Source organism: Callospermophilus lateralis, unplaced genomic scaffold (genome assembly GCF_048772815.1).
Source record: "Callospermophilus lateralis isolate mCalLat2 unplaced genomic scaffold, mCalLat2.hap1 Scaffold_101, whole genome shotgun sequence".
In the NCBI taxonomy this organism is placed as follows: Eukaryota; Metazoa; Chordata; class Mammalia; order Rodentia; family Sciuridae; genus Callospermophilus; species Callospermophilus lateralis.
The window spans coordinates 2,583,796-2,611,338 of record NW_027510272.1 but is presented as its reverse complement, the minus strand read 5'-3'; the positions used below and the strand labels follow the sequence as shown (position 1 = coordinate 2,611,338).

Sequence of the window (27,543 nt, the reverse complement as noted above, 5' to 3'; positions counted from 1 at the left end):
TATAAAATTTTCCTATAGATTCATCTCCCCCCACTATACTATTAGATTTTGACAGAAAATTAGCACCAATATAATGTTGTTGGAAAAATTGTATTTTGAATTTTTTTAATGTATCTCATGAGTGATTATTAATTACAGTTGGATCTTACGACATTTCAGTTTTGTAAGTAATCTTAAATCAGTCATCCATTTAAACTACATGCTCTTACAAGTGTTCTTATATGCTAGTTAAAAAACACAAACACAAATTCCTACAACTAAAAGCAGTGGTCAATTACATTGTTATAGTATGGCCTCCAATGAATCATGTACATCTCTCCTCTATCCCCTTTGTAACCTCTTGCCATCACCTCAACCTTTATTTTGCAGATGATTCTTAGGGACTATATTGACTTCACAACTGAGCACATAACATACACTAAGAGGACCACCTCTCTCCCTTTTTCTCCTGTTCCCTTGGGGAATGTTTAAAAACAAGTTACAATTTCTCCCACATTCATTTTGGATTCTTTCCCACTTTGCTTTGCAGTTGTCTTTATCTTTACATATTTACACCTGCCCTTTTTAAAAATATCTTCACTGTCATTTGAGTGTGGGGTCGGACAGGAGATAAGGCAAATGCTTTTTTCAATCTCTCCACATTCTTCAAACAAAAGCATCATCAACTTTTTTGTGTGGATTAGTGGTGGTGTACAAGTCCATACCTTGAAACATGGTTAAGCACTTCTGGATTCAAGATGAACCCTATGTAATTTCTCTTTTAGTTGAAAACTGTACTTGCCCAAAGGATACAGCTGATTTCCCTTCTACTTTGTCAAAGAGGATTTTGCATTTTTTTTAAGTCTAGTACATTCTAAGTTCTTACTATCTGATCACAAAAATCCTTTAATTCCTTCTCATGTATTATACATTCTTTGTGTTTATGTATCCTTTTAAAGTTTACATCTGATTTTAAATCAGCACCTACTCTTCCTATACAGGTAGAACTTTTACTGCCGAATGAAGTTTTGATTTTATTTCATATTCTTCCTCTGACCTGGCCAGAACTCCAAAGATATATCTCAAATTTTAGATTGTTTGGCTCTGTGGATGGTGTATTTGTTTCCTATTGCTGCTGTAAAAAAATTATCAAAAAATGTAAGAGATTATTAAAACTCATTTTATTATTTTGTATTTCTGGAGGTGAGATATTCAAAATGGGTCTCAGTAGACTAAGATTGTGGTATCAATAGGGCTGTTCTCCTTTTACAGGCTCTAATGAAGAATATGGGCTTTTTGTTGTTTCTTTGTTTGTTTTGACTTTTTCACTTTCTAGAACTGGACCGTTCATTGGTTTATGGCCCCTAACCAGAAATCATTTACTCTGAGCTCTGTTTTTTGACTTGTCCATCTCCCTCTTTGACTTGTTAAGGACTCTTGCCATTATATTGGGACCACTCAGATGGATGATCTTTTGAACTTAAAATCCTTAAGTGAGACTTTAACACCTGTAAAGTCTCTTTTGCCACCTAAAAGGTTCACAGGTTCAGAGGATTGGAACATGAATAATTTGGAGTGTCATTATTCTGCCTCCTTCAGGAAGTAACACTAAATTAATGGTAATGACACATCACAGGCCAGATAATCCTATTGTTGTTTGTTTTTTGAGAGTACTTTCCAACTTTATCTTGATTATGAAGCTGATTTTTTTCCCCAGGTATCATCCAGTTAATATAGTTCTTTCTTCTCTAAACTATTCCTTCATTGAATCCTTTCTAAGCATTTTATTTTTATTAATCTTTTCTTGTATTTTATGTTCATTTTTAAAAAATTGTCATCTGTAAAACCTATTCGCCAGACTAAAAACTTTTGTTGTAATGGGACAAAGAAAAAAGTGATAAAGATCTGTGTCATAATCTCATATACCCAAAGGGCCAAGCAGATAATATAAGTAAATAAATCTGGGGAAAGACAGGAAGAAATAGTAGGACTGTAGTTAACCAACTACCATATAACTGACTTAGAACATTCAGGACAAGTATTTTTACAAGATTTTTGCCCAACTAAACTAGGTTGCAGTACCTCTGATTTAGATTGGGTTTTAGATACAAAGTACTAAATTGAAAGTTTCATTGACACTTTGGAAAAACCAATTGCTCATTGTTTTTTCAAGTATTTGTTTTCCCACAAAAATTAGGCACATCTGGAAGATCCATTGCTAGTTGTTTATAATTACCTTACATATATCTGCTTTCCAGGTGTTTTGACCTATGACAATTGATAGAGTTCATTATCCAGTTAGCTAGAAACAGATCAAAGATTAAGTGGTATGATAAAGAACTATACTAGGGGTATGAAAGCACTCTTGAAGAAACATTTAATTTTGCCCTAGGTTAGAAATATAAAGAGATAATCAATTTATGCTTCTTAGAGGTGAAAGGCATTTGAGTTGAGCTTTTCTCTAGAAGGATTAACATGCTTTATTAACACTCCTTACATATTATCCATCTACCAAATTGTGCTTACTTAAAAAATAAAAAGTGTTGCCTGTTTTATTTAATTTTCCCTGTTGTTGTTGTTTCCAGTTTTTGCCCAAAAGTTCTTGTGGAAAAGATGGCTGATATTAATCTAAAAGAAGTAACCTTAATAGTAGGTGTGGTTACTGCATGCTATTGGAACAGCCTCTTCTGTGGTTTTGTTTTTGATGATGTTTCAGCAATATTGGATAATAAAGACCTGCATCCATCTACACCTTTAAAAACTTTATTTCAAAATGATTTCTGGGGAACTCCTATGTCTGAGGTAAGTAAATACTTATTATATGAGACATGATTTGTACTTGTATTAAATTGGGCAGGAAGTTGAAGATGTGATTACAGTGGTATTTGATTCTTTTCTTGGCTGTATACCTTCATTTACTTTTTAAAAATATAATATGTGTATGTGAAAACCAAATGTTTAAGGAGAACATTAAATACAAGTCTGTTTCTGGCTGAGTAAGTCTCTTTTTTTTCTGTCTTGTTAAGTCAGGCAGAAGAGATGATTTGTAATTGTGATATATTTAACCATTTTAAAATATAGTAACTTCAGTATAAATATATTAGACTATAAGGGTAAAAATAATAAGTACATATGTTGCCGGTTTCACAAAATTATGTCATATCTCATATTTTGATTTTATATTCAGAACTTTAAAATTGTGTTCATTTTCCTGAAGATATTTTACTCTGCCTTTATTATGAAGGTCAGTGTTAGGCTATTCAGGATTAAACCCTTATCAGCTTGGGATCTTACAGATGATCTATTATTAGTTTTATTAAATACCTTGAGAAAAATAAATGAAATTATCTATCTAAAATGCCTATCATTTAGACTTTAAATAAATTGTTATTGAAACATATGTAATACTCTATTTGTTTCTTAGTCATTATTTGTAACCTCTTTTCTCATTCTCCAAATTTGAAAGCTTCTCAAAGGTGGGGCTGGGTACTTCATTACTTTAGTCATAAACATATAATAAATTTTTTATTACATAGGCTGACCTTATTTTCCTCCATCCTTCCTTAAAAATATTTTTTATATTAAGAGGAAAGTATGACCCTATTATGTCATAAATTATTTCTAGAGAATTTATTTTCCTCTATCCCTGCCCTTTATCCCCAAAGACTCTTAAAAATTTGTATCCATCTCCCCAACCTGTGCTGGTATATTTTATGATTTGAGTTGAGATTTTGTGGTTGAGATTTTGAACTGGAAGTTTAGCTGGCCAGATAAAGGAGTTCATAAAAAACTATCGTGTCATGGTGTTGATGCTGTTTTGTGGTTTTATTTTTTCAGCATTGCAAACTGAAAATTTGATTTTGTTCAGAGTGCCCAGAAGTAGGCAGACTATAAGAACTCATTAATATACTCAAACAGAATGATGAACAAACTAGAATAACAGTTTATTTATAATCAAGAATATAGTTTGAGGGCTGGGGATATGGCTCAGTGGTAGAGTGCTTGCTTTGTACGTATGAAACACTGGGTTCGATCCTCAGCACCACATAAAAGTAAATAAATAAAATAGATGTTTCTACAACTAAAAAAATATTTTAAAAAAGAATATAGTTTATTTTATTTATTCCTTTATTTTGATGGACATATTCTCTCCTATCCTGTAGGTAAATGTGACACTACAGAAAATTTTTTCTACAGATTATTGAGTTGTTATATGAGGTTTCACAGTAAGCCTGAAATTAGCACATCCAAATATCTAAAATGATTGATATTAAGTAATGATAGCTTGTAATGCCTGTGTACGTGTGTGTGTTCAGACTTAAAAAGAATTTTTTGCCAGGATACATTTAAAGACATATTTTGGGCTTAGGGAAATCTCTTGAGGAATGTGAATACAACTACTACCTTATTAGGGACCTTTGGATCACTGTGGATTATCACTATGGAAGATCATTATGGTTCTTAATGATTGGATTATATCTTTAGTGGGTCCATTGTATGATTATGTAGTAGGATCTGTTTGATAATTCAGTGGATCACAACATTGTATCCTGGAATATGTTCAAAATATTTTAAAAATCATTACCAAGGCTATATGTAGTTACTTAGATATTTTTCAGATTTGGATGTGTACATATACATTGGTATTTTTTATCTTCTTTTGCTTGTACACATGTGTGATCTTTTGGTGATTGTTTTTGTATGGATTTGAGTAGTTTTTCAGTAAGTTATCCAGGATGTTCTATGGTATAGCTACACTTTAGAACCACTGAGCTAATGAGCCACATACTCTTTTGGCATTTGATCAATAAAGTACCTTATATTAAGATAACTTTTATTATGGTAACCTCTGCAGAACTTTTTTGCCATTCTACGTTGAGGAACAGGGAGCTTATTCATTCATTATAGTCATGCTTGTTTCTGCTGTCAACTAAATATCAAAAGTAATTCAGTTTTTCTTTAATATACCTAAATTTAATAATGACCTGATTTGTTCATAGTGGCCTTAGCTATTTTGCATTTTCACAAAACCTGATGTCTAATAAGAAGATTATTATTTGTGATAGTGGAATCTTTAGTAGATTTCTAATGAATTATTTAAATAATTAGTTATATCAATTATAAACCTTTTAGTTGATCATTACCTGTAACATAATGTACATCTAATAGAACTAACCAAGCAATTATGTCTCCTGCAATTTAATTTATGTATATCTTTCTGCTTTCTGATTTCTTTCATGTGGCAAATAAGTTTTACATATTTGTCATACTAACACTATAGGTACTTAGAAGGTTTCTGTTGTCTTTTTCTGCTTTCTAGTAAAATTGTTAATTCAGCACAGTACCTTACAATTTTAGATGCCTCAGATTAAGCTTGAAGTATGTACTGGAATAACTAAGCAACAAAGAATATTCTAAATAGGTGGCATATCATAGAATATGTATGATGTTAAATACATCAATACAGCGATGTTAAAAATGTTCCTAATTTCAAAATAGAGAATGTTTGTTCTTTGTATCTACTGATATTCCTTAGTAAGGAAGAGTAAGGTTGAGTCTATACCTTTGTGACAGAGAAAACAGAATATCAGATGTAGAAAAGAAGCTAAGTGGGCCCAGGGTTGAAGCTCAGTGGTAGAGTGCTTGCCTAGCACATGTGAGGTACTGGGTTCAATCCTCTGCATCACATTTTTATCTACAAATGGAAAAAAAAACACCTTTAATTTAAAAAAAATAAAAGAAGCTAAATGTAAATATCCTTTACGTAAAACTAAAACCAAGTAAGTAGATAATATATATTTTTGAACTGTGTATTTTATTCTTAAATCTACTTTGATTTTGTCTTTTGATAAAAAGTGGTTTTGGTTGAATGTAACTTCTACCTTATAGAGAAACTAATTACTTGATTTCTTTTCAACAAAAATTCACCACAAAAGTTTTTATTCTATTCCCAAAAAAAAAAACAAAAAAAAAAACAGTTTTGCTGTTAATGTTACTCCCTGCATAATATTTGGATAATTTTACTTTAATATGCTCATATCTATCCATTATGGAAGTTTTTCATAAAATAACTTAAGTATCTTTTTGAATTATCATTATTCAAACTTAACTGGTAAACATTCTGATCTTACATTTCCTTTTGAAGATCTGGCAAGCAGTTGTATAACCTTTTGCATTGGTAATAGAAATGCAGGCTTTACAAAGAATCCCATATGACTAATGCCACCATTGTTCTACCTTTTTAAAAAATTTATGTTTTTAACAATCCACAGTCTGATAATCAATATATGAAAGGGAGGAATTCACCTTGTTTTTTGGAGTAAGGACATAGAAAAACAGAATATAAAGCCGTCTTCTATATATGTTTTACAATTTCTCAGCCAAATATGAATATCCTTAATAGTACAAGCAATGATTAGGTTTTGTAACCTGAAGGACCAAAGAACTTTAATAATTAATGGTTGTTTTTCCTTTTAGGAAAGAAGCCACAAGTCTTACCGACCCTTAACCGTATTGACATTTCGCTTAAATTATCTATTCAGTGAACTAAAACCCATGTCGTATCAAATCTTAAATATGATTTTTCATGCTGTGGTCAGTGTGATATTCCTTAAAGTCTGCAAACTTTTTCTGGATAATCAGAGTAGCATGATTGCTGCTCTGCTTTTTGCAGTGCACCCAATACACACAGAAGCAGTAAGTAAAACAGTAAATTGATTTTATTTAACTGTACATTGATTTTTAAAAATTATTTTATCCTACAAATCCCATATCATGATTATACTATCACATGTTTGCTGGGAGCCATTAGCCAAGTAGGTATGACAATTTCCTTGCCAGCATACCCCCATGTTTCTTTAGTGGAAGGACTCATGGAAATAGGACATTTTGCAGGACATTGCATGTAAGGTGACCTTGCTGAAGGACCAGGGCGGATCAGTGTTTAGGGTATTCCTGGGTTTAGGATAATCCGAGTTTAGGGCGTTCCCCATTTAGAATAGGGCGTATCCTGCTGCCTGAGTTCCCCTTGAGTTCTCACGGGATTCAGAATATATTTGGGAGACAGAAGCCCAAGTGGTGTGGATTTGGGCAGAGAACGTGGATTTCCCCAGAGCGTGTTTGTAGACAGCCGGTGTGAGATCAGGAATAAAGAATTGCTATTTGAATCTACAAAGCTGTGAGTGGCTCGTGATTTGTGCCCAGCCAGACTGTGGCACATGTTCAAGAAAAAAAATTAATCAGGATTTTAATCCAAGTATTTATAGACTGTTAAATTAGTATAGGTCTTAACTCCCTCAAGTACAAAATCTGCAAACTGCATCAACTTTTTACATTTAGAATAGTTTTGGAGCTATAACATTTATTCATTCAAGAATATATGATATGTCTAATCTCTTAACTTGAGTAATGTAGAGGTATAGTTCTTTTTCTTTGCTAATGGTTTTCTATCGATATTGATTTTAAATACAATTTGTCAACTTGTCAATTTTGTATTTTAAAGGTTAGAAAATAGTAAGGCAAATTCAAGGGCTGAGAATACATCAAAGTAGCTGAACAGGCATCCTAACAAATGATGATACTCAGGAGCTTTATATTGCTGTTGCCATGTGTTTCAAAATCATGAGCCATCTCTGCTATTGCCAGTATTATCCATCAGTCTCTTCCTACCAAGAAACACACAAGCTATTATTTCATTTTTCTTGGTTGCTTTAAAATTCCACATTTGCCTCCCAGCAAGAGCTAAGAATATTATGTTCAGTTGCTTTGTTACAAGTTTTCCTTCGAAGCAAAAGTTAATTTGTGTTTTAAAGGAAGATCATGTCTCTCCCATATAACTTCTTAAACCACATGGTATCTAGCCAAATAATTTTTCCATATGTTTACAAAAGGGATAGATTTGTTTTAAAATTTTATAGTGAGTTCAGAATGCTCCAAAGGAAAAGCTTTGAGAGTTTTATATACATATTTTTTAAAGGGTCTTTTGAAAATTTATTGTCCTTTTATTTTGCAGATTTATTGACATATGGCTTACTAAGTTTATGATACCTTTGCTTTTAAAATGTTCATATTTTAAGTAAATATATAAAAAGTACTTAGCTTTTTTAGAGAATTTTTCTGAATGTTGTTCTTAAATTTGTAAGATATTATCAGTAAAAATATGCAGCATCTCTACTAGTTTTACAACTTTCTGGGAATCTATAATTATTTCAAAGCAAGTTAAAATAATCATAAAAGAACTGTTAAAAAGGGTCACTGATTTCCATATATGGAAAATACATAAATTCACCATCTGAGGGCACTCAAAGAATGTTTACAAAACAGAAACATGCTTTTGAAGTGTTATGGGACTTTAGTTTCCAGCTTAAATGTTTGTTACTATTATATACAGTAAATTTTCAAGATATATTTCATTAATACAAACCCAACTCTTTCCCTTTTTAGGTAACTGGTGTCGTAGGAAGAGCAGAACTACTGTCATCTATCTTTTTTCTTGCAGCATTTTTGTCATATACCAAATCAAAAGGACCAGATAATACCATAGGTAAGTGCCTGACATTTGATTTTTATTTCTGTCACTATAAAACTGTATCAGATAAGTTTTATTTACTGCAAGTGCTTCTTATAAAATATTATTGCCACATTGGGTTTATCCGTGTGTATTGTTCTGCCTTAGTACACATCGAAATACGAAGTATATAACATTGCAAATATTTTTTTTAATTTATGTATATTTTGTATTTTATCATGAGCCATTAGGTTCTATATTATCTAATATTGAAAACCAAATTATATCCTATAAAACTAGGATATAATTAGAATCAGGCCAAATTGTTTTGTTATTTGTTAAGAACAAAACAAAACAAAAAGGTACCAATGCTTCAGTTAGGCAACATTAAAAGCCTGCTAGAGTTTGACTTTTATGTGTGTTGATTATACTTCAGTTATTTATTGAGCCCCTACCATGTGTTCTTCTTTGGAATGTATTTTGTATATATTAGCTCAGTAGTCTTAATGATGCTTGGCATCGTTAGAAAAAAAAGTTCAGGCAATAAAAATGATTTTTTTTTTTAAGAGCGCAGAAACTGAGGGCACGAAAAGGACTTCATGTAGAGTTTTTTTTTTTTTTTTAAGTTGTCAGTGGCCTTTATCTTATTTATTTATTTATTTATTTATTTATTTATTTATATGTGGTGCTTAGAATTGAACACAGTGCTTCACACATGCCAAGCAAGCGCTCTGCCACTGAGCCACAACCCCAACCCCTTCATATAGTTGTCTTAACTTTTATTTGATTAAAGTTTTTTTTTCCTTAGTTCCTAGGGGATTTTCTCACTATTGTCCCAATATACTCATGATAAGCATCCTAATTTTCTGTGTTTGAAAAATAAGGTTAAAAAACAATTTAGCCAAACAACTTAGTAACTTTTAGATATGTGATATGAATAGATTTGCCTTTTACTGCTATGTATAATACCTTCTTGAAATAGCTTGAGTGACAGCATAGCATAGTGGTAAAAGTATGGACTTGAGAGTATGTTTTCAAATTCCAGTTTCACCATTTATTTACTAGCTCTATTTACTACCTTGGACAAATTACCTTTGTGCTTTAGTTTTCTCATTTGTAAAATGTGGTTAATAATAACTTTACCTATGCAGTCCATCATCCAGTAAGAGGTAGTTCAGCAATTAATATGGAATTATAAAACAGTTTTATTAAGTGCCTCTAAAACAAAGCATGAATGATAGAAAAAATTCTGTGATCTTTAATACCATGATCAGGCTTTTGCCTACTTTTCTAACTATGTATCCTGCTGTTCTTTCTAATAATTTTACTCAGTTCTTTTACTGATTTTTTTTATTCTTCATAATTCTATTATTTTTTTCTAGTTATTTTGCCTTGTGAGTTCAAGCCCTGTGTTCTCCTAAAGTTATCAACCACTTGGCCTATAGAAAATGCCAAGACTGCTGTGTTTCTATCCTGTGATTTTTGAAAAGTTGACAGGAATTAAAACCCAGGATGGAGAGTTCCAGGTTCTCCATACCACTGTTGGTACATATTACTAACAGTTCTATCAAATATTCCCTAAAGTCTCTTAAAAAGAATTAGCACAGAAAAGGACTAGTCAACCATCCCTCTGAATTTAAGAGGAACTACATGGAAGTTACTACCTAAGGGTAATTGGTCACTTTGCCTCCCCACTTTTTTTTTGTATACAAGTTGTATCCCTCATCTATCCTCAGTTTTACTTATTTTTATCTTTTTTTTCCCCTCTTTAAATTTGTTTTTAACTGATGTATAATAAAAAATTCAAAATATTAATGGAATACCATGTGCTATTTCAGTACACATATATATTGGGTGATTAGGTTAAACATACCTATATTGGGAAATGTTTATCATGTCTTTGTGGCTGAGCCACAACCCCAGCCCTGTACTTTTCTTGTTAGACAAAAATCCTTTTGTCTAGCTTGTTTAGATATGTGATACACATTGTTATCTGTAGGCACCCTACTGTGCAGTTTAACACAGTAGAACTTCTTGGGTCTATCTAACTGCTACACCTCCCCCGAGTCTCCTCAGCCATTAGTAACCACCATTTCTACTCTCAATTTCCATGAGACCAACTTTTTTATATTTCAGATATGAGTGATACTATGCAAAACTTGTCTTTCTCTGCCTGACTTATTTCATTTAGCATGATGATCTCAACTTCCATCCATGTTGTCACAAAATACAGAATTTCATTCTGTGTATGGCTAAATAATTTCCATTTTTTTGCATATATGTACCATGTTTTATCCATTCCTTAGTTCATGGGCGCTTAGTTTATTTCTACTTCTTGGCTCTTGTGAATAAACAGGGGAGCACACGTGTTTCTTATACTTACTGATTTTATTTTCTTTGGATATATACCTAGTACTAGATTGCTGGATCATAAGGTAGTTCCTTTTTTTTTCCATTTTATTTTCTTTTGATAATGTTATTTTTAATTTTTGAGGAGCCATCCATACTATTTTCCATAATGACTGTACTAATTTACATTTTTACCAATAGAGTGTAAGGTTCCCTTTGCTCCACCTTCTTGCTGGCACTCATTATCTTTTGTGTTTTTCATAAAGGCCATTCTTCTTACTGGAGTGAGGTGATATTTCATTGTGATTTTTATTTGCATTTGTGTGACAATTAGTGATGAACATCTTTTCATATGCTTGTTATCCATTTGTATGTCTTCTGAGAAATGTTTATTTAAAATCTGTCTTAAATGTTTTTTAGTGGGGCCTTTTTATTTCTGACTAATTTTAGAAATTCCTTATATATTCAATATATTAATCCCTTGTCAAGTTTGCAATGTGTAGTTTGCAAATGTTTATCTATTTTGCTTTTGTTACCTGTGCTTTTGGGTCTTGTCCAAAAAATCCTTACCCATTCCAATATCTTAATGCATTTCCCCATGTCTTCTTTTGGTAGTTTCATAATTTCAAGTCTTACATGTAATCTATTTTGATTTAATTTGGCTTTTGTAACTGATGAAAGAGAGGAGTTTAGTTTCATTCTTTTGCTTGTGTATACCAGTTTTCCTAGCACTGTTCACCATGCTTTTTGAAGACTTTTCTTTCTCGACTGTGACGTCTTAGCACCTTTGCTGAAAATCAGTAAACTGATGTAGAAGTGACCCATGACTTCTGGGCTCTATTTCACTGCTGCACTGTCCTATGTTTCTTTTTTAATGCCAATATCATGCTGCTTTGATGATTATAGCTTTGTAGTATAAAGCCTCCTGCTTTGTTTTTGTTTGTTGTTGTTGTTTTAATCTACTCCTTACCACCATCAAGATTTCTGAAGTACAATATAATGAAAAGGAAAGGTGAAAGTAAACAAACAGATCTGTTAACCTCCTTTTTAGTTCACATTTTAAAACAATCCTCAACAGCTGTTTACCCAATTTAAATTAAACCATTTAAATCACGTGAAATATAAAAAAATTATTTGGATCTATTTTTTCATGAGCGCTCATCATATATGATATATGGACATACGTACATTCAAACATATAACACAAAACACAAGTGTGCACACATAATATAATACATACAACATATAACATAATAGTAAAGGCCTTATAACTTTTTACAGGTGAAATCTCCATTGCAATGTTTAAAAACTCTATAGTCAAAAAAATATAACTGATCAGCAAAACATTAACCTAGGTCTGTATGAGCTCAAAAAACAAAATAGAACTTCATGATATGGGAAAGGGCAATAATAAAATAGATATTGAAAAAAAGCATTCTGGTTCTGTCGCAGATGTAAGAATAACCAAACTGGAGTTCTGGATATCAGCTGTTATTTATTTGAGATTTTATCTCTGCAATTCCCACTAACCAATGTAGCTGCAGATTTCTGTAATGAAGAAGCAGATAATGATCCACTCCAAGGAGTAAGGAGAGACTTGGAGACAAATTTTTAAAAATTTCTCTTACATTCTACTTTAAATGCAGTCCCTAGTAATACCCATACAAGCATACATATTGAAGATAACCCCAAAGGCCTGAGAGTTTTATTTTTTAAATATGAAAACCACCTTTCCCTCTACTGAATCTTTTCCTGGGGTTGATGTGGGAGACCAACCTTAGACGTAATTGAGTCACACTCCCCGGCTGGGTGCTGAGATGCTCAGTCAGAAATGTGGCAGAGCTTTCCCCACCCTTCTTGGGTTCCAGGGTCGGTGTCTCATGCATAGGTGTGTCTTGCTACCGCCTCCAATGGGTGAAGCTATGCTCACCTGTTCCTTTGTAATATAATCCCTTGTCATGTTCAGGATAGAATCTTCCGTGGAAGTGCCTTGTGTGTGTCTCCTTCTCTTACTGTGCCCTTGGGTGTGGCCTACCCAGGTGTCAGTCAACCTGCTGACAGTGGACATCATAAAGATAGACTCAGCCCCCTGAAACCTGACCCCTTACCTCGTTTAAATGGCTTCTCAATAACCCATTTGACCAAAATGAAAACAAATTCGTGTTGCTTTTGATACCTTTGCCTTTCTTCCAGGTGGATGACACACACCTGTAATGCTAGCCACTTGGGAGGCTAAGACAGAAGGACTGAAGCCTGGGCAATTTAGAGAGACCCTGGCATAAAATTTTTAAAGATTTTAAAAGAGTTGGTGATGTACCTCAGATGTAGAGCATACCTGAATTCAGTCCCATTGCCAGAAAAAAAATTATATTAAGAAAATAAATAAGCAAAATTAGTATTCCTCATAATACCCATTTCTAATCTAAAAACATGTACTTTTTAAAAAATTTAATATTCTTATTAATTGTTGATGAATCTTTTATCTATTTATTTATATGTGGTGCTGACAATTCAACCTAGTGCCTCAAACATGCTAGGCAGATGGTCTACCACTGAGCCACATCCCCAGCCCTGTACTTTTCTTGTTATTGTTTGTTCTCTAACTATACAATGGTAAACTACTCCTTCTGAGTATGTAACTTTTTCCCCCAATTTTTACTATTTTCTAGAATAATGGCTCCTCATATGCAGTAGATCTTCTGTACATATTTGTTAAATAAATGAGCAAGTAGATGAATTATTTCAGATTCTAATTGAAAGGATACTAAAGCCTTCTTTGGACCTCTACCCGTTCAACTCCTTAGTTGGTACTTAGTACTCTGCAGTAAATAATTTAACTTCTGAGGCCACAGAAAGCTTCATTACCATATTTGTATTATGCATTCTGTCTAGTATACATTAAACCTGTGTAAAGGTTTTCAATTTGTAGTAATTCAAATAACTTCAAATTCTAATTATTCATGTCCAACCCCTTTTTGTAAACACAAATCAGTCTCCGTGCCTTTGCATTTACTTTTCTTTTTTTCCTTTGCATTTACTTTTGAGGTTTTGGCTCAAATGTTTCATCAAACATTGTCAGTAGCATTACTCATCTTTTCCAGTCTTTTTTATTTCCCTTTACTGTTTTTTTCTCTTTACTTTCTTCTTTTCTCTGTAACAGTTTACTATATTGTTATTATGTGTGTTATGTATTATTCATGTCATTACTTTTGATTGTAATTTCTCTTACCTCATGCCCTGGAAATGTAATAGATATTTAAAATGAGTAATTTAATAGAGGATAGCTGAAGCTACGTATAAACTATTTAATATTTTTAAATACCTACTTTCAATGCCATTATTTTCCACAAATTTTTAATACATACATAGCCCTTCTGTCTTACCTGCTCTGCATCACTCATTGGCCAAGCTTATTCTTATTTCTACTCCTTTATTTATACATCCTCTTTACCAGTTTTTCTCTTTTATTTATATTCTTCAATATTCAGCTTTACGTTCATCTTTTTTATGAAAAATCTTCTATTGATTTCTTTCCTTTATGAATTTTGAGTTGAATGTAAAGCTATACTTTAGACCTTGATATAATCAGTAACATTGGTATTGATGATTTTGGCCTAATGAGAATATGAGTTTGTCTTGTATTATAAATATTATACTTAGTGTCTTCAGGGTTTGGTTTGGTTTGGGTTTGGTTTGGGGAGGAGGGTGCCAGGGATTGAGCTCAGGGGCACTGGACCAATAAGCCACATCCCCAGCTCTATTTTGCATTTTATTTAGAGACAGGGTCTCCCTGAGCTTGCTTAGCACCTTGCTTTTGCTGAGAGCCTTGCTTTGAACTCTTGATCCTCCTGCCTCTGCCTCCCAAGCCACTGGGATTAGAGGCATGCCCAGCCAATATCTTCAGTTTTGGGGGTTTCATTTGGTTTTTTGTTGTTTTCCCTTTGAATAATTGTAGTCTGTAGAGTACATTCAAGCTTAAAACAATTTCACAAATAGATATATTTCTGAATTACGTTCTATACCAAAAGAAAATATATTAGATTCATGAATTATGTTCCTGTTCATACCTGGAGTTAATGTTTTTTATGGGTAAAAACTGAAGTTATACAATCATACTAACACTTTCAAACTGGAAAATAGTGGCATGTCATGTTTTCATATAAGAAGACTGAAGTTTAGAAAAGTTGTTCAAAAAGCAGTTAATAGTTGATACAGAATTAACCTTCATAGTTCATTGCTCTTTAATCACATTATTACTAAATAGCACATTCACTTAAAGATGAAGTATGTTTTCTATTTAAACAAAACATAGGTATATTCTATTGTATATTTTTAAAGAATGGTATTGATTTAAATGTTTATTAACCTGCTTCATTTACATTTTTATAATCCTTTTTTTGTGAGACTGACCTGACAGTTTTTAAAGTTTTTATTAGATATAAAAAAGTATATAGATACTTTATTGTAATTCCCAGGAATTTGTATGTTTTTTATTTTTATTTATTTATTTATTTTTGAATCACATCGGTTACAAATCCACGTTTTTACATATTGCCATACTAGTAACTGTTGTATTCTGCTATCTTTCCTATCCTCTACTATCTCTCCCCTCCCCTCCCGTCTTCTCTCTCTACCCCATCTGCTGTCCCTGTTTAATGTTAATCTTTTTCTCATGCTCTTCCTCCCTGCTCTGTTTTTAGTTGCTCTCCTTATATCAAAGAAGACATTTGGCATTTGTTTTTTAGGGATTGGCTAGCTTCACTTAGCATAATCTGCTCTACTGCCATCCATTTCCCTGCAAATTCCATGATTTTGTCATTTTTTAGTGCTGAGTAATACTCCATTGTGTATAAATGCCACATTTTTTAATCCATTCATCTATTGAAGGGCATCTGGGTTGGTTCCAGTCTAGCTATTGTGAATTGTGCTGCTATGAACATTGATGTAGCGGTATCCTTATAGTACACTCTTCTAAGATCTTCAGGGAATAGTCCGAGAAGGGCAATAGCTGGGTCAAATGGTGGTTCCATTCCCAGCTTTCCAAGGAATCTCCATACTGCTTTCCAAATTGGCTGCACCAATTTGCAGTCCCACCAGCAATGTACAAGTGTACCCTTTTCCCCACATCCTTGCCAGCACTTGTTGTTGTTTGACTTCATAATGGCTGCCAATCTTACTGGAGTGAGATGGTATCTTAGGGTGGTTTTGATTTGCATTTGTCTGACTGCTAGAGATGGTGAGCATTTTTTTATGTACTTGTTGATTGATTATATGTCCTCCTCTGAGAAATGTCTGTTCAGGTCCTTGGCCCATTTGTTGATTGGGTTATTTGTTATCTTATTCTCTAATTTTTTGAGTTCTTTGTATACTCTGGATATTAGGGCTCTATCTGAAGTGTGAGGAGTAAAGATTTGTTCCCAGGATGTAGGCTCTCTATTTACCTCTGTTATTGTTTCTCTTGCCGAGAAAAAACTTTTTAGTTTGATCAACTCCCATTTGTTGATTCTTGTTATTAACTCTTGTGCTAAGGGTGTCTTGTTAAGGAATTTGGAGCCCGACCCCACAATATGTAGATCGGAGCCAACTTTTTCTTCTATCAGACGCAGAATCTCTGATTTGATATCAAGCTCCTTGATCCATTTTAAGTTAACTTTTGTGCATGGCGAGAGAAAGGGATTCAGTTTCAGTTTGTTGCATATGGATTTCCAGTTTTCCCAGCACCATTTGTTGAAGATGCTATCCTTCCTCCATTGCATGCTTTTAGTCCCTTTATGGAATATAAGATAGTTGTAATTTTGTGGATTGGTTTCTGTGTCCTCTGTTCTGTACCATTGGTCCACCCGCCTGTTTTGGTACCAGTACCATGCTGTTTTTGTTACTATTGCTCTGTAGTACAGTTTGAAATCTGGTATCACTATACCTCCTGATTCACACTTCCTGCTTAGAATTGCTTTTGCTATTCTGGGTCTTTTATTTTTCCATATGAATTTCATGATTGCTTTATCTATTTCTACAAGAAATGCTGTTGGGATTTTGATTGGCATTGCATTGAACCTATAGAGAACTTTTGGTAATATCGCCATTTTGATGATGTTAGTTCTGCCTATCCATGAACAGGGTATATTTTTCCATCTTCTAAGATCTTCTTCTATTTCTTTCTTTAGGGTTCTGTAGTTTTCATTGTATAAATCTTTCACCTCTTTTGTTAGGTTGATTCCCAAGTATTTTATTTTATTTTATTTTTTTGAGGATATTGTGAATGGGGTGGTTTTCCTCATTTCTGTTTCAGAAGTTTTGTCGCTGATATACAGGAATGCCTTTGATTTATGCGTGTTGATTTTATATCCTGCCACTTTGCTGAATTCATTTATTAGCTCTAGTAGTTTCTTTGTAGACCCTTTTGGACCTTCTAGGTATAGGATCATATCATCCGCAAATAGTGATAATTTAAGTTCTTCTTTTCCTATCTTAATGCCTTTAATTTCTTTTGTCTGTCTAATTGCTCTGGCCAGTATTTCGAGAACTATATTGAATAGAAGTGGTGAGAGAGGGCATCCCTGTCTTATTCCAGATTTTAGAGGCAATGCCTTCAGTTTTTCACCATTTAGAATGATGCTAGCCTGAGGCTTAGCATATATAGCTTTTACAGTATTGAGGTAAGTTCCTGTTATCCCTAGTTTTTCTAATGTTTTGAACATAAAGGGATGCTGTACTTTGTCGAATGCTTTTTCTGCGTCTTTCGAGATGATCATATGGTTCTTATCTTTAAGTCTCTTAATGTGGTGAATAACGTTTATTGATTTCCATATATTGAACCAGCCTTGCATCCCAGGGATGAATCCTACTTGATCATGGTGCACAATCTTTTTGATATGTTTTTGTATCCGAGTTGCCAGAATTTTATTGAGGATTTTTGCATCTAAATTCATTAGGGATATTGGTCTGTAGTTTTCTTTCTTTGAGGTGTCTTTATCTGGTTTGGGAATCAGGGTAGTATTGGCCTCATAGAATGAATTTGGAAGTTCTTCCTCTTTTTCTATCTCCTGAAATAGATTGTAGAGTAATAAAGGTATTAGTTCTTCTTTAAACTTCTTGTAAAACTCTGCTGTATATCCATCCAGTCCTGGGCTTTTCTTGGTTGATAGTCTTTTGATGGCTTCTTCTATTTCCTCACTTGATATTGGTCTGTTTTGGTTGTTTATGTCATCCTGACTCAATCTAGGTACTTCATATATCCTAAGGAATTTATCGATGCCTTCACTATCTTCTATTTTATTAGAGTATAGGGTTTCAAAATAATTTTTAATTATCTTCTGTATTTCTGAATTGTCTGTTGTGATATTGCCTTTTTCATCCCGTAAGCTAGTAATTTGGGTTCTGTCTCTTCTTCTCTTTGTTAGCGTGGCTAGTGGTCTATCAATGTTATTTATTTTTTCAAAGAACTAACTTTTAGTTTTGTCAATTTTTTTGATTGTTTCTTTTGTTTCGATTTCATTGATTTCAGCTCTAATTTTAATTATTTCTTGCCTTCTACTGTATTTGCTGCTGATTTGTTCTTCTTTTTCTAAGGCTTCGAGGTGTAGTGTGAGGTCATTTATTTGTTGGCTTTTCCTTCTTTTAAAGAATGAACTATATGAAATGAATTTTCCTCTTAGTACTGCTTTCATAGTGTCCCAAAGATTTCGATATGTTGTGTCTGAGTTTTCGTCTTGAGTTTTCTTTCTTCTAAATGCTCTGGCCACTGTTTCGAGAACTATGTTGAACAGAAGTGGTGAGAGAGGGCATCCCTGTCTTGTTCCAGATTTTAGAGGGAATGTGCCAAGGATGTTTTGAAGAACTGGTTGTCTAGCTGCAAATTCTTTTAACTTTTGTTTTTCGTGGAAGATTTTTGTTTTATCTTCAATCCTGAAGCTTAATTTTGCTGGATACATGATTCTTGGTTGGAACCCTTTTTCTTTCAGCGTTTGAAATATGTTGTTCCAGGATCTTCTAGCTTTCAGAGTCTGTGTTGAAAGATCAGCAGTTATCCTGATTGGTTTACCCCTAAATGTAATCTGCTTCCTCTCTCTTGTGGCTTTTAAGATTCTCTCCTTATTCTGTATGTAGGGCATCTTCATTATTATGTGTCTTGGTGTGGATCTCTTATGATTTTGTACATTCGGTGTCCTGTAGGCTTCTAGTATTTGGATTTCTTTTTCATTCTTTAAGTCTGGGAAGTTTTCTAGTATTATTTCATTGAATAGATTGCTCATTCCCTTGGTTTGGACCTCTATACCCTCTTGTATCCCAATCACTCTTAGGTTTGGTTTCTTTATGTTATCCCCTAAATCTTGGGATGTTCTGCTCATGATTTTTTTCACATTCTGGCTGAGGTGCCAATGTTCTTTTCAAGTTGAAAAACTTTGTCTTCGTTGTCTGAAGTTCTGTCTGCTGGTAATAGTCTCATTTGACTTTTTAATTTGGTTTATTGTTTCCTGCATTTCCAGGATTTCTGTTTGTTTTTTATATCCTGTATCTCCCTATAGAGTTGATCTTTTGCTTCTTGGATTTGTTTATGTAATTCATTGTCAAAGTGATTTTTCATTGTCTGAATTTGCTGTATAATGTCTTCCTTGAGACTTCAGATCATCTGAAGCATGTATATCCTGAACTCTTTGTCTGACATTCCATCAGCTGCAGATATTACCTCATCTAATGTCAAATTGACCTGTATTTTTTGTGGTCCTGTCTTTCCTTGTCTTTTCATACTGCTTATGATTCTTTCTAGCTTTGTTTAACTGTTGTGTTCATGTTTTTCCCCTTATATATTTGTATTGTTCTTGTATAGCTCCAAAATCCCTCTTTTGTGGAAAAAGAGAACTGTTAACAGTTCCCAATATCAACAGTGCATTATCTAAGCACAAGTTTTCATTATTAATACATTTATAGTTAGATTCTAAGTCTATAGATATTGGTTTTAATTATTACTTAAGAATATATTCATTAGTTTCATAAAAGGCATACCATATCTGGTGGCATATAGAAAACTTAATTTCAGACGAAGGATGTTATACTTAGAGGGAAAGGAGTGAGAGTATGAGGTTAAACTAACTTAGCACCTTTGGAGAACTCTAATCACTAGACTGGTAATTTGTGGAAAAATGTGTAGACTCAACCTTCTATCTGTATTTAGATAGTTACCCTATGTATAAGAGAGCAAAAGTTAGGAGATTGAAAGTGGGATAGAGAGAATACGAATTAAAAAAAAGAAAAAAAATAACAAGGAAGAAAAGAGAAATAAGAGAGAAGGAAAAGGAAAGTAAGATAGAAATAAAGAAAAAAATGGGGGAAGGTGGGGTATATTCAATTCCTCTATATTATATTACTTTGGTAATTCGGTTGTTCATGCACAGTTCTTGGTTTCACATATGTTGAAGTTGTGGAAGAGAGAGAAGAAAAGAAAAGAGAGAAAGAAAGAGAAAAAAAAGTCTCTCAGAACACTATTTTCCTTGCTTCCAGTAGGTGGCGTTGTCTATTCCTAGCTTGAGCCTCTGTATTCAGGGTGGTGGGTATAGCCAGTGTGAAAGGAAATGAGCTTCCACCTGTATCTTCCCTACTCGAGTCTCTGAGGTAGAAACCAGGTGCCTGTACAGTTGTTGTTTTGCGTTGATAGCTACAACCCCCAAAAGCTTGTGGGAAATATTTTGAGTTATCGTAGCTAAGGGTTGAGGAGTTGTAAACCAGGTATCTGGGCAGTCGCAAAACTGTGCTGGTAGCCACACCCCCTTTGATGTGTTTTAAGGGTTGATGGGCTTCCTCCGGACTAGTACACGGGGCAGGGCCGAGCTTCCTCCTCCTGTCTGGCTTGGCGCTGGGCGGCTTCCTCCTCCAGTCTGGCTTGGCTGGCACCCTTGTCTGTTTTTTAGATTGATACATTTGTCTAAATTTATCATTCTCCTTTGTTTTAAAAATTAATACTTGATTGGCTTATTTTCATCTACACAGAAATTTTTAGTTAAAATTACATATCTTGATAAATCTTCAAAATTGCAAGATTTAAATACATTTTAAAATGTGAAGTATTAACCAATAGGAAATAACAAAAATGTTGATATGAAATCACAAGTAAAGTTTAAAGTATCTTTGTATGATATTATAAAATTATTTCATTTAGTTTTTTTTTTTTATTTATTGTTCTGTTCTTAAATTGCAGCTTGGACTCCAATTGCACTGACAGTGTTTTTAGTGGCTGTTGCAACACTGTGTAAAGAACAAGGAATAACAGTTGTGGGGATTTGTTGTGTGTATGAAGTATTTATTGCCCAGGGAGTAAAAAAAATAAACTTTCTTATTGCAATCTTTTATCCTAGTTGAATCAGATTTTTATAACCTTATTTTTTATATATATAATTACATAAATCAGTTTGCTTACCAATAATGATATCAAAAATTTGCAAAAGAAATTCTATAAAGAAATCAGTGGTAAAGTATAGTAATACTGTTATGGTATAATTTATAATTTATTATTGGATAAGAGTATTGGGCTCAATTTTGTTCATTATCAGTTCCACAAATTGTTCCATGTTGACTTTATATTTATACTTAATTTTTTATCTAATCTTGCATTTAGAAAGTACTGTTATTTAAAACATAATATATTGTTATTATTTAAACTTTTTTTCTTTTTCACTATACTTTTCCATTATTATGTAGTACTGCTGGACAGTTTCTCCATGGAAAGGGTAGCATTCCATTTTCTATGCTGCAGACACTAATAAAACTCATTGTCTTGATGTTCAGTACGTTATTGCTTGTTGTGATTAGAGTCCAGGTTATTCAGTCCCAACTTCCAGTGTTTACAAGGTATGAAATTCTGGTTCTTTTTTATTTTTAATCATTTTGCCTTTTTAACTTTGGACTTTAAGTGATCATAAATGTTTGGGAAAGTCTGATTTACACTGAATTTTTTTAGCAGTTTTATTGAGGTATAGTCTATATATTTTTAAAACTGCAGATCATGTTTAAAATATACAAATTCATTAGTTCTGTCATACTTGTACATCCAAGAAACCACCACATCAAGGATAATGACCAACAAATTAGTTAAGTATTAGGGTTAAAGTGGAGTCTTCTCTATCCTTAGTGATTTTTGTTTAACAGTTGTTGAGAGAAGAATATTGAGATCTCTACTGTAATTGTAGATTTGTCTTATTGCAGTTTTTTTCAATTTTGTTTCATGTGTTTTTTAAGCTCTGTTTTTAAGCGCATAAATGCTTAGGATTTCCACATCATCTTGATGAGTTAATATCTTTATCATTATTAAATGAGCTTCATTGCTAGTAATAGTCTTTACCTAAACATTCACTCTGTCTTATATTAGTTTGTCACTCCAGCTGGGCACAAAGGCACACACCTGTAATTGCAGCAACCTGGGAGACTCAGGCAGGAGGATGACAAGTTTCAGGACCGCCTTGGCAATTTAGTGAGAAACTATTTCAACATAAAAAAAAAGTACTAAGGATGTATGTGGCTTAGTGGTAGAGCTACCTACTGAGAAAAAAAAAATTGTCATGCCAGCTCTCCTTTATTAGTGTTATATAATACATATTTTTCCATCTTTTTTCTTTTTATCTATCTCCCCCTCCCCTCGTATACATATGTTTTATATCTACACATATTTTGTGTGTGTGTGTGTTTTGCTTTTTGGGGGGGGTTTGGATGTTTGAACCCAGGGACACTTTATTGCAATCTACATCTTCTGCCCTTTTTACCATTTATTTTGAGACAGGGTCTCACTAAGTTACTTAGTGAGTTGCTAAGGTTGGACCCAAATTTGCAATTCTCCTGCCTTAGCCTTCTGAGTCAGGAATTGCAGGCTTGTGCCACCAATCCTGGCTTTTTATATTTTAAAATAATTTCTTGTAGGTTATATATAATTGGGTCTTAATCATTGTTTTTTGTTTGATTAGATAATCTGAGGTGTTTAAAATGAAATATTTGGTCCATTTATATTTAATATAATTATCGATACATTGGATGTAAATCTTCTACCTTAAGTGTTTTCTCTTTTTCTCATCTGTTTGTTTCCTTTTTACTTTCCCATCTTCCTTAGAACTTTCCCTTTGTGCTGTTTGTATATATTTCCCTTGAGCATACATTTTAATGCATTGTTGTTACATTTGCTTTAGATGCTTATCCTTAAGCATTTCAGTGGTAAAAGTCTTTTATATTAACTCATGAAATTATTTTTTCCCAGGGCTCTGCATTCTGTTAGTGACATTTTTCCTTATCATGAAAGACTTGCACATTTCTTGGTATGCAGCAATAATTCTGTTAGCTTTTATATCTAAAGATGTATTCATTTTACCTTTTTTAAAAATTTTTTTTTATTTTTTTAGTTGTAGATGGACACAATACCTTTACTTTATTCATTAATTTTATGTGGTGCTGAGAATTGAAACTGGTGCCTCACACGTGCTAGGCAAGCACTCTACCACTAAGCTACAACCCCAGCCTGAGTGGAGAATACTACACTTGCTATTTCTCATTCAGTATTCTAAAAATATTGCCCTACATCTTTTGGCTTACATTTTCAGTAAGAAATCCTTTCTCATCCTGTATCTTTAGCCTTCTGTAACATTTATTATTATTATGTCATGTTAGTGGGGGGGTACGGCTGGAAGGTACACATACACGCGTGTGTATGTGTGTGTGTGTGTATCTGTTGTTAATTTCATCTAGTTATTTTTCATCTTAGAAACTGTTTTCATCTCTAGAAGGAAGTCTTGATTCAAATTTTTTTAATGTCTTTCATATGTCTACATAATCTATTTTGTTTTATTATCCTTCAATACTTTTTCTGTGATCCATGCCATTTTGATCAATTTATATTGAATAAATTTTCTTCTCATTGTGACTTTTATTTTTTTGCTTCTTTGCATGTCTGGTAAATTTTGAATAGATGCCATATATTAATTGTATCTTCATGTATTTCCATATAAATATTTTTGAGCTTTGTTCTGGGATACATGTAAGTTATAAAAAATGTTTTATCTTCTAGTCTTACTTTTAAACTCTTAGTGGGACCACAGCAGGCTTTAGAATCAGCTAAATTTGCACATTAACATCTTTCTAACTTATACCAATGACTGAATTACGAAGATTTCACATGGGTGCTGAGGGCATTTCTTCCTCTGTATAATTTTATGGGACTTTCATTTCTCATCCTGTTTCTTTATCCTTTTTCAAAATGTTCTTTCCCATTAGTTTTCCTAAGATCATTTTAACAGTCACAAAGTAAATGGCCTAAAACAATAGAAATGTATTCCCTCACAGTTCAGGAAGCCATACGTCCAAAATTAAGATGTTGGCACAATTGGTTTCTTGAGGAGGCACTGAGGAAGAATATATTTCATGCCTCTCTCCCACCTTCTGCTGATTGCTGACAAGCTTCAGCATTTCTTGATTTTGTAGCTGTATCACTCTAATCTATTCTGTCTTTACATGGCTTTCTTTCCCATGTATATCTATCCTCTCCTTTTTGTATAAGGTCATGGTCATTGGATTTAGGGCCTACTCTAATACGTCCTCATCTTAACTAATTACTTTGGCAAACTCCACACCCCCAAAAAAAGCCATAGTCTACAGTTTTAGATTGACATGCATTTGGGGGAGACATGATTCAGCGCACTAACCTTAGACACTTCTTCTCATCTATATTCAAGCAGGAACTCTTCAATACTGAAAGATAGTGGGGCCGCTCTGCAGTCTCTTAAGTTTTCTTATCATTTTTCTTCTCTCTGATATTCTACCCAACTAACTATAGACCCCTGAGCTCCTCAGGCTTCTGGTGTTTGAAGCTCCATCTTCTCAACTTCAGATATACCACTGGACTCAGCCTGAGTTCCATCATCTTCTTGCACCTACCTAGTGAAAATTTAATACCTAGATAGAGCTTTAAGTTGGTACAAGATGATGATTGAACTTAAGCTAAGTCCAGTGGTGTTCCAGCACATAGGCCAGGGTACTTTCCATGTCATTGCATTGTGGGCAGTGAATAGAATAAATTTTTTTCAGATAATTTTCTAAGTCCAAAACTTTATAGTGTTTTCACATAATTAATTGACCTCAGTATTATTTTTTATTTAAAGAAGAATGACTTCAACTTGCAGAATTTTTAACTCAAGTCGAGCCATATAAAACTGAACTCATTCAGGTATAACAGTATTGGAAATGGATTAAATTGTAGATATATATTTTTATATATCCTTTAGCCCTTAGTTTCAATGTTTTTATTCTGATTATTACTCCATTTAGAGAATTTAAATGAACTGTTTTCTGTGTCTGTTTCTACAGTCTGAAATGTGGTTTATATTGTCTTTGTGGCTCTTTGTGTCTGGAACATGTACCATTAAATATATATTTTCTAAATATAAGCATTTAAAAATATGTACATGTGCATTTATATGAATTTGATTCTGTTACACTACCCTATGAAACTGATTTTAATGATTTGTTTTACGTTGATTATAATATGATTTGATCTATTTTAAAGTTAACTTTTTTTTTCTATATCAGCTATCCTAAATATAGGAATAAATATAGGAAAAAAGCTTTGTATTCATTTATGCCAAATTTTTTGAAAGTTAAAGTACTAACAAAATTTATTATTCTTCATATGTATAGAGATTTCAAATATGAAAATTTTAAAAAAATTATTCAACATGTGCTTTTTCTCAGTTATTTAACATTTTAAGAAAATCAAGTCTAAGGGGTAAATGTTGTTTGTTTTTTTTAATTATTTAAAAATGACATTGGGTTTTTATTGTTATATTTTAACATTGCCAAAAGAATTGGAAGATAGATAAAAACATACAAATCAAAAGTTTTTCATTTGTAATGTACTATTTTAAAGTAATTTAATTTACATCAAATAGTCTATGCTAATAAAATACATAATTAACATATGATGAAGGGGTTAGGGAAATAGCTTAGTTAAAAGAGTGCCTTGCCTCACATGCACATGGCTCTGGATTCAATCCTTAGCAGCACAGGAAAAAAAATCCAAAAAAAAAGTGTCAACTTTCAGAGAAACTTTCAGATTAATAAACTAATATATATTTTATTAATATACTAGGAAAAAAAGTTAGAACACAACTAGAATGTTACATAAACCTACACAATTACAACTCTCTACTAGAAATTTAGTTTTTAGTTTCCTAATAATCAAAGCAAGGATGGTTAAGTTAGGAGGTAATATAGTTTTCTCTGTCCATGAAAGGAAAAAAACAAATTTTGTGTAGAAAACTTAATTTTTTTTTAATAAAAATTAGCATTTAGCTTTACTAACTACTAGCAGTTCTCTCTAAAATAAATGTCTTATGTAGGGAAACATTTAATGAGATTTAGTGAAAATAATTCTACCAAATGTCATATTGTAGTATGAATTATTCTAATAATAACTAGAAAGAGATGACCTGCTTATTCTTCAAGTAATTCTTCATAAATATCACTTCTCCCAACTAGACATTTTATATAATTCAGATAGTTTGAATTTTAGTAATGATTTTATGCAATATTCAATATTTTATTTATATATGTTGTAGAATAAAATTTGTGTTTAAAAAGTGTTTTCTTATAAGTAGCTTTTATTTTTTTAATTCTTTATACAGGTTTGATAACCCAGCTGCTGTAAGCCCAACTCCCACAAGGCAGCTAACTTTCAACTACCTCCTTCCTGTGAATGCTTGGCTTCTATTAAATCCTGCAGAGCTATGCTGTGATTGGACCATGGGAACAATACCACTTATAGAGTCATTTCTAGATATTTGAAATCTTGCTACTTTTGCTTTCTTTTGCTTTCTGGGGGCTTTGGGAATATTCAGTCTCCGATATCCTGGTGATTCCTCCAAGACGGTTTTAATGGTAAGAAACTTCTTTCACTTTTTCTGCAATGTTGCATCCAGTTGATTGAGACTATCTTTAATTCATCAAAGACATCTTTTTAAAGCAGTGTCTTTCCTTGGTCAACAAATACGTTTAATTTATAAACTTATTTTAGTTTATCCTAAAATTATAAAGCAAGGCACGTAATTTTCCTAATTAGGTGGAAACTAAAATCAAGATGTGTCTTTTTTTTAAGTTCATTTTCCTCTCATAGAGAAGAGTGTCCTATGAAATATGCAGCTAGAGAAATATATGTTAAGTTCTCATTAGCAAAATATTCATTACTTCCTGAGATAGCTCTTGCTATCTTCAGAGAATCCTGTTTAGTTGGAAAGGTTTTGTTGTTGTCATTTTTCTGAACTGTTTATTTGTAATTTTCCCTCTCTGCCCTCAGTTCTTCCTCACTCTAGTTATTTTCCCTCTTCCTTTTAATTATTAAAGACAGTAATAATCTATAACATTTTCTTAGCATTTACTACAGATTAGAAAATATAGTGCTTCAAAAATATTTCATTTCTGGCTATAGCCACTAAATGCATACTAGGCAGCACTTTATACACAGAATATGATAATAAGAGGAAATATAAGGTCCCATTTCCAGGGAGCTTGTCTTCTAGAGAAATTTGAAGCCAGTGGCTGAGAGAATATAAGATTTGGGAGAGATCGTGTTTACATCATCCTTGGACATGTTGAATGTGAGGGTTATTTAAAGCATCCTAGTATAGATTTTGAACAGTACTTCATGTCAAAAAGAGTTGCCAAAGTTTAAAATAAAATTTTTATTC

General features: G+C 32.9%; 1 pseudogene; it reads left to right on the top strand.

The window, feature by feature from the left end:
• Positions 1–2,583: 2,583 nt before the first annotated feature.
• Positions 2,584–27,543, top strand: part of LOC143639956 (protein O-mannosyl-transferase TMTC3-like) — a 45,469-nt pseudogene continuing 20,509 nt past the window's right edge.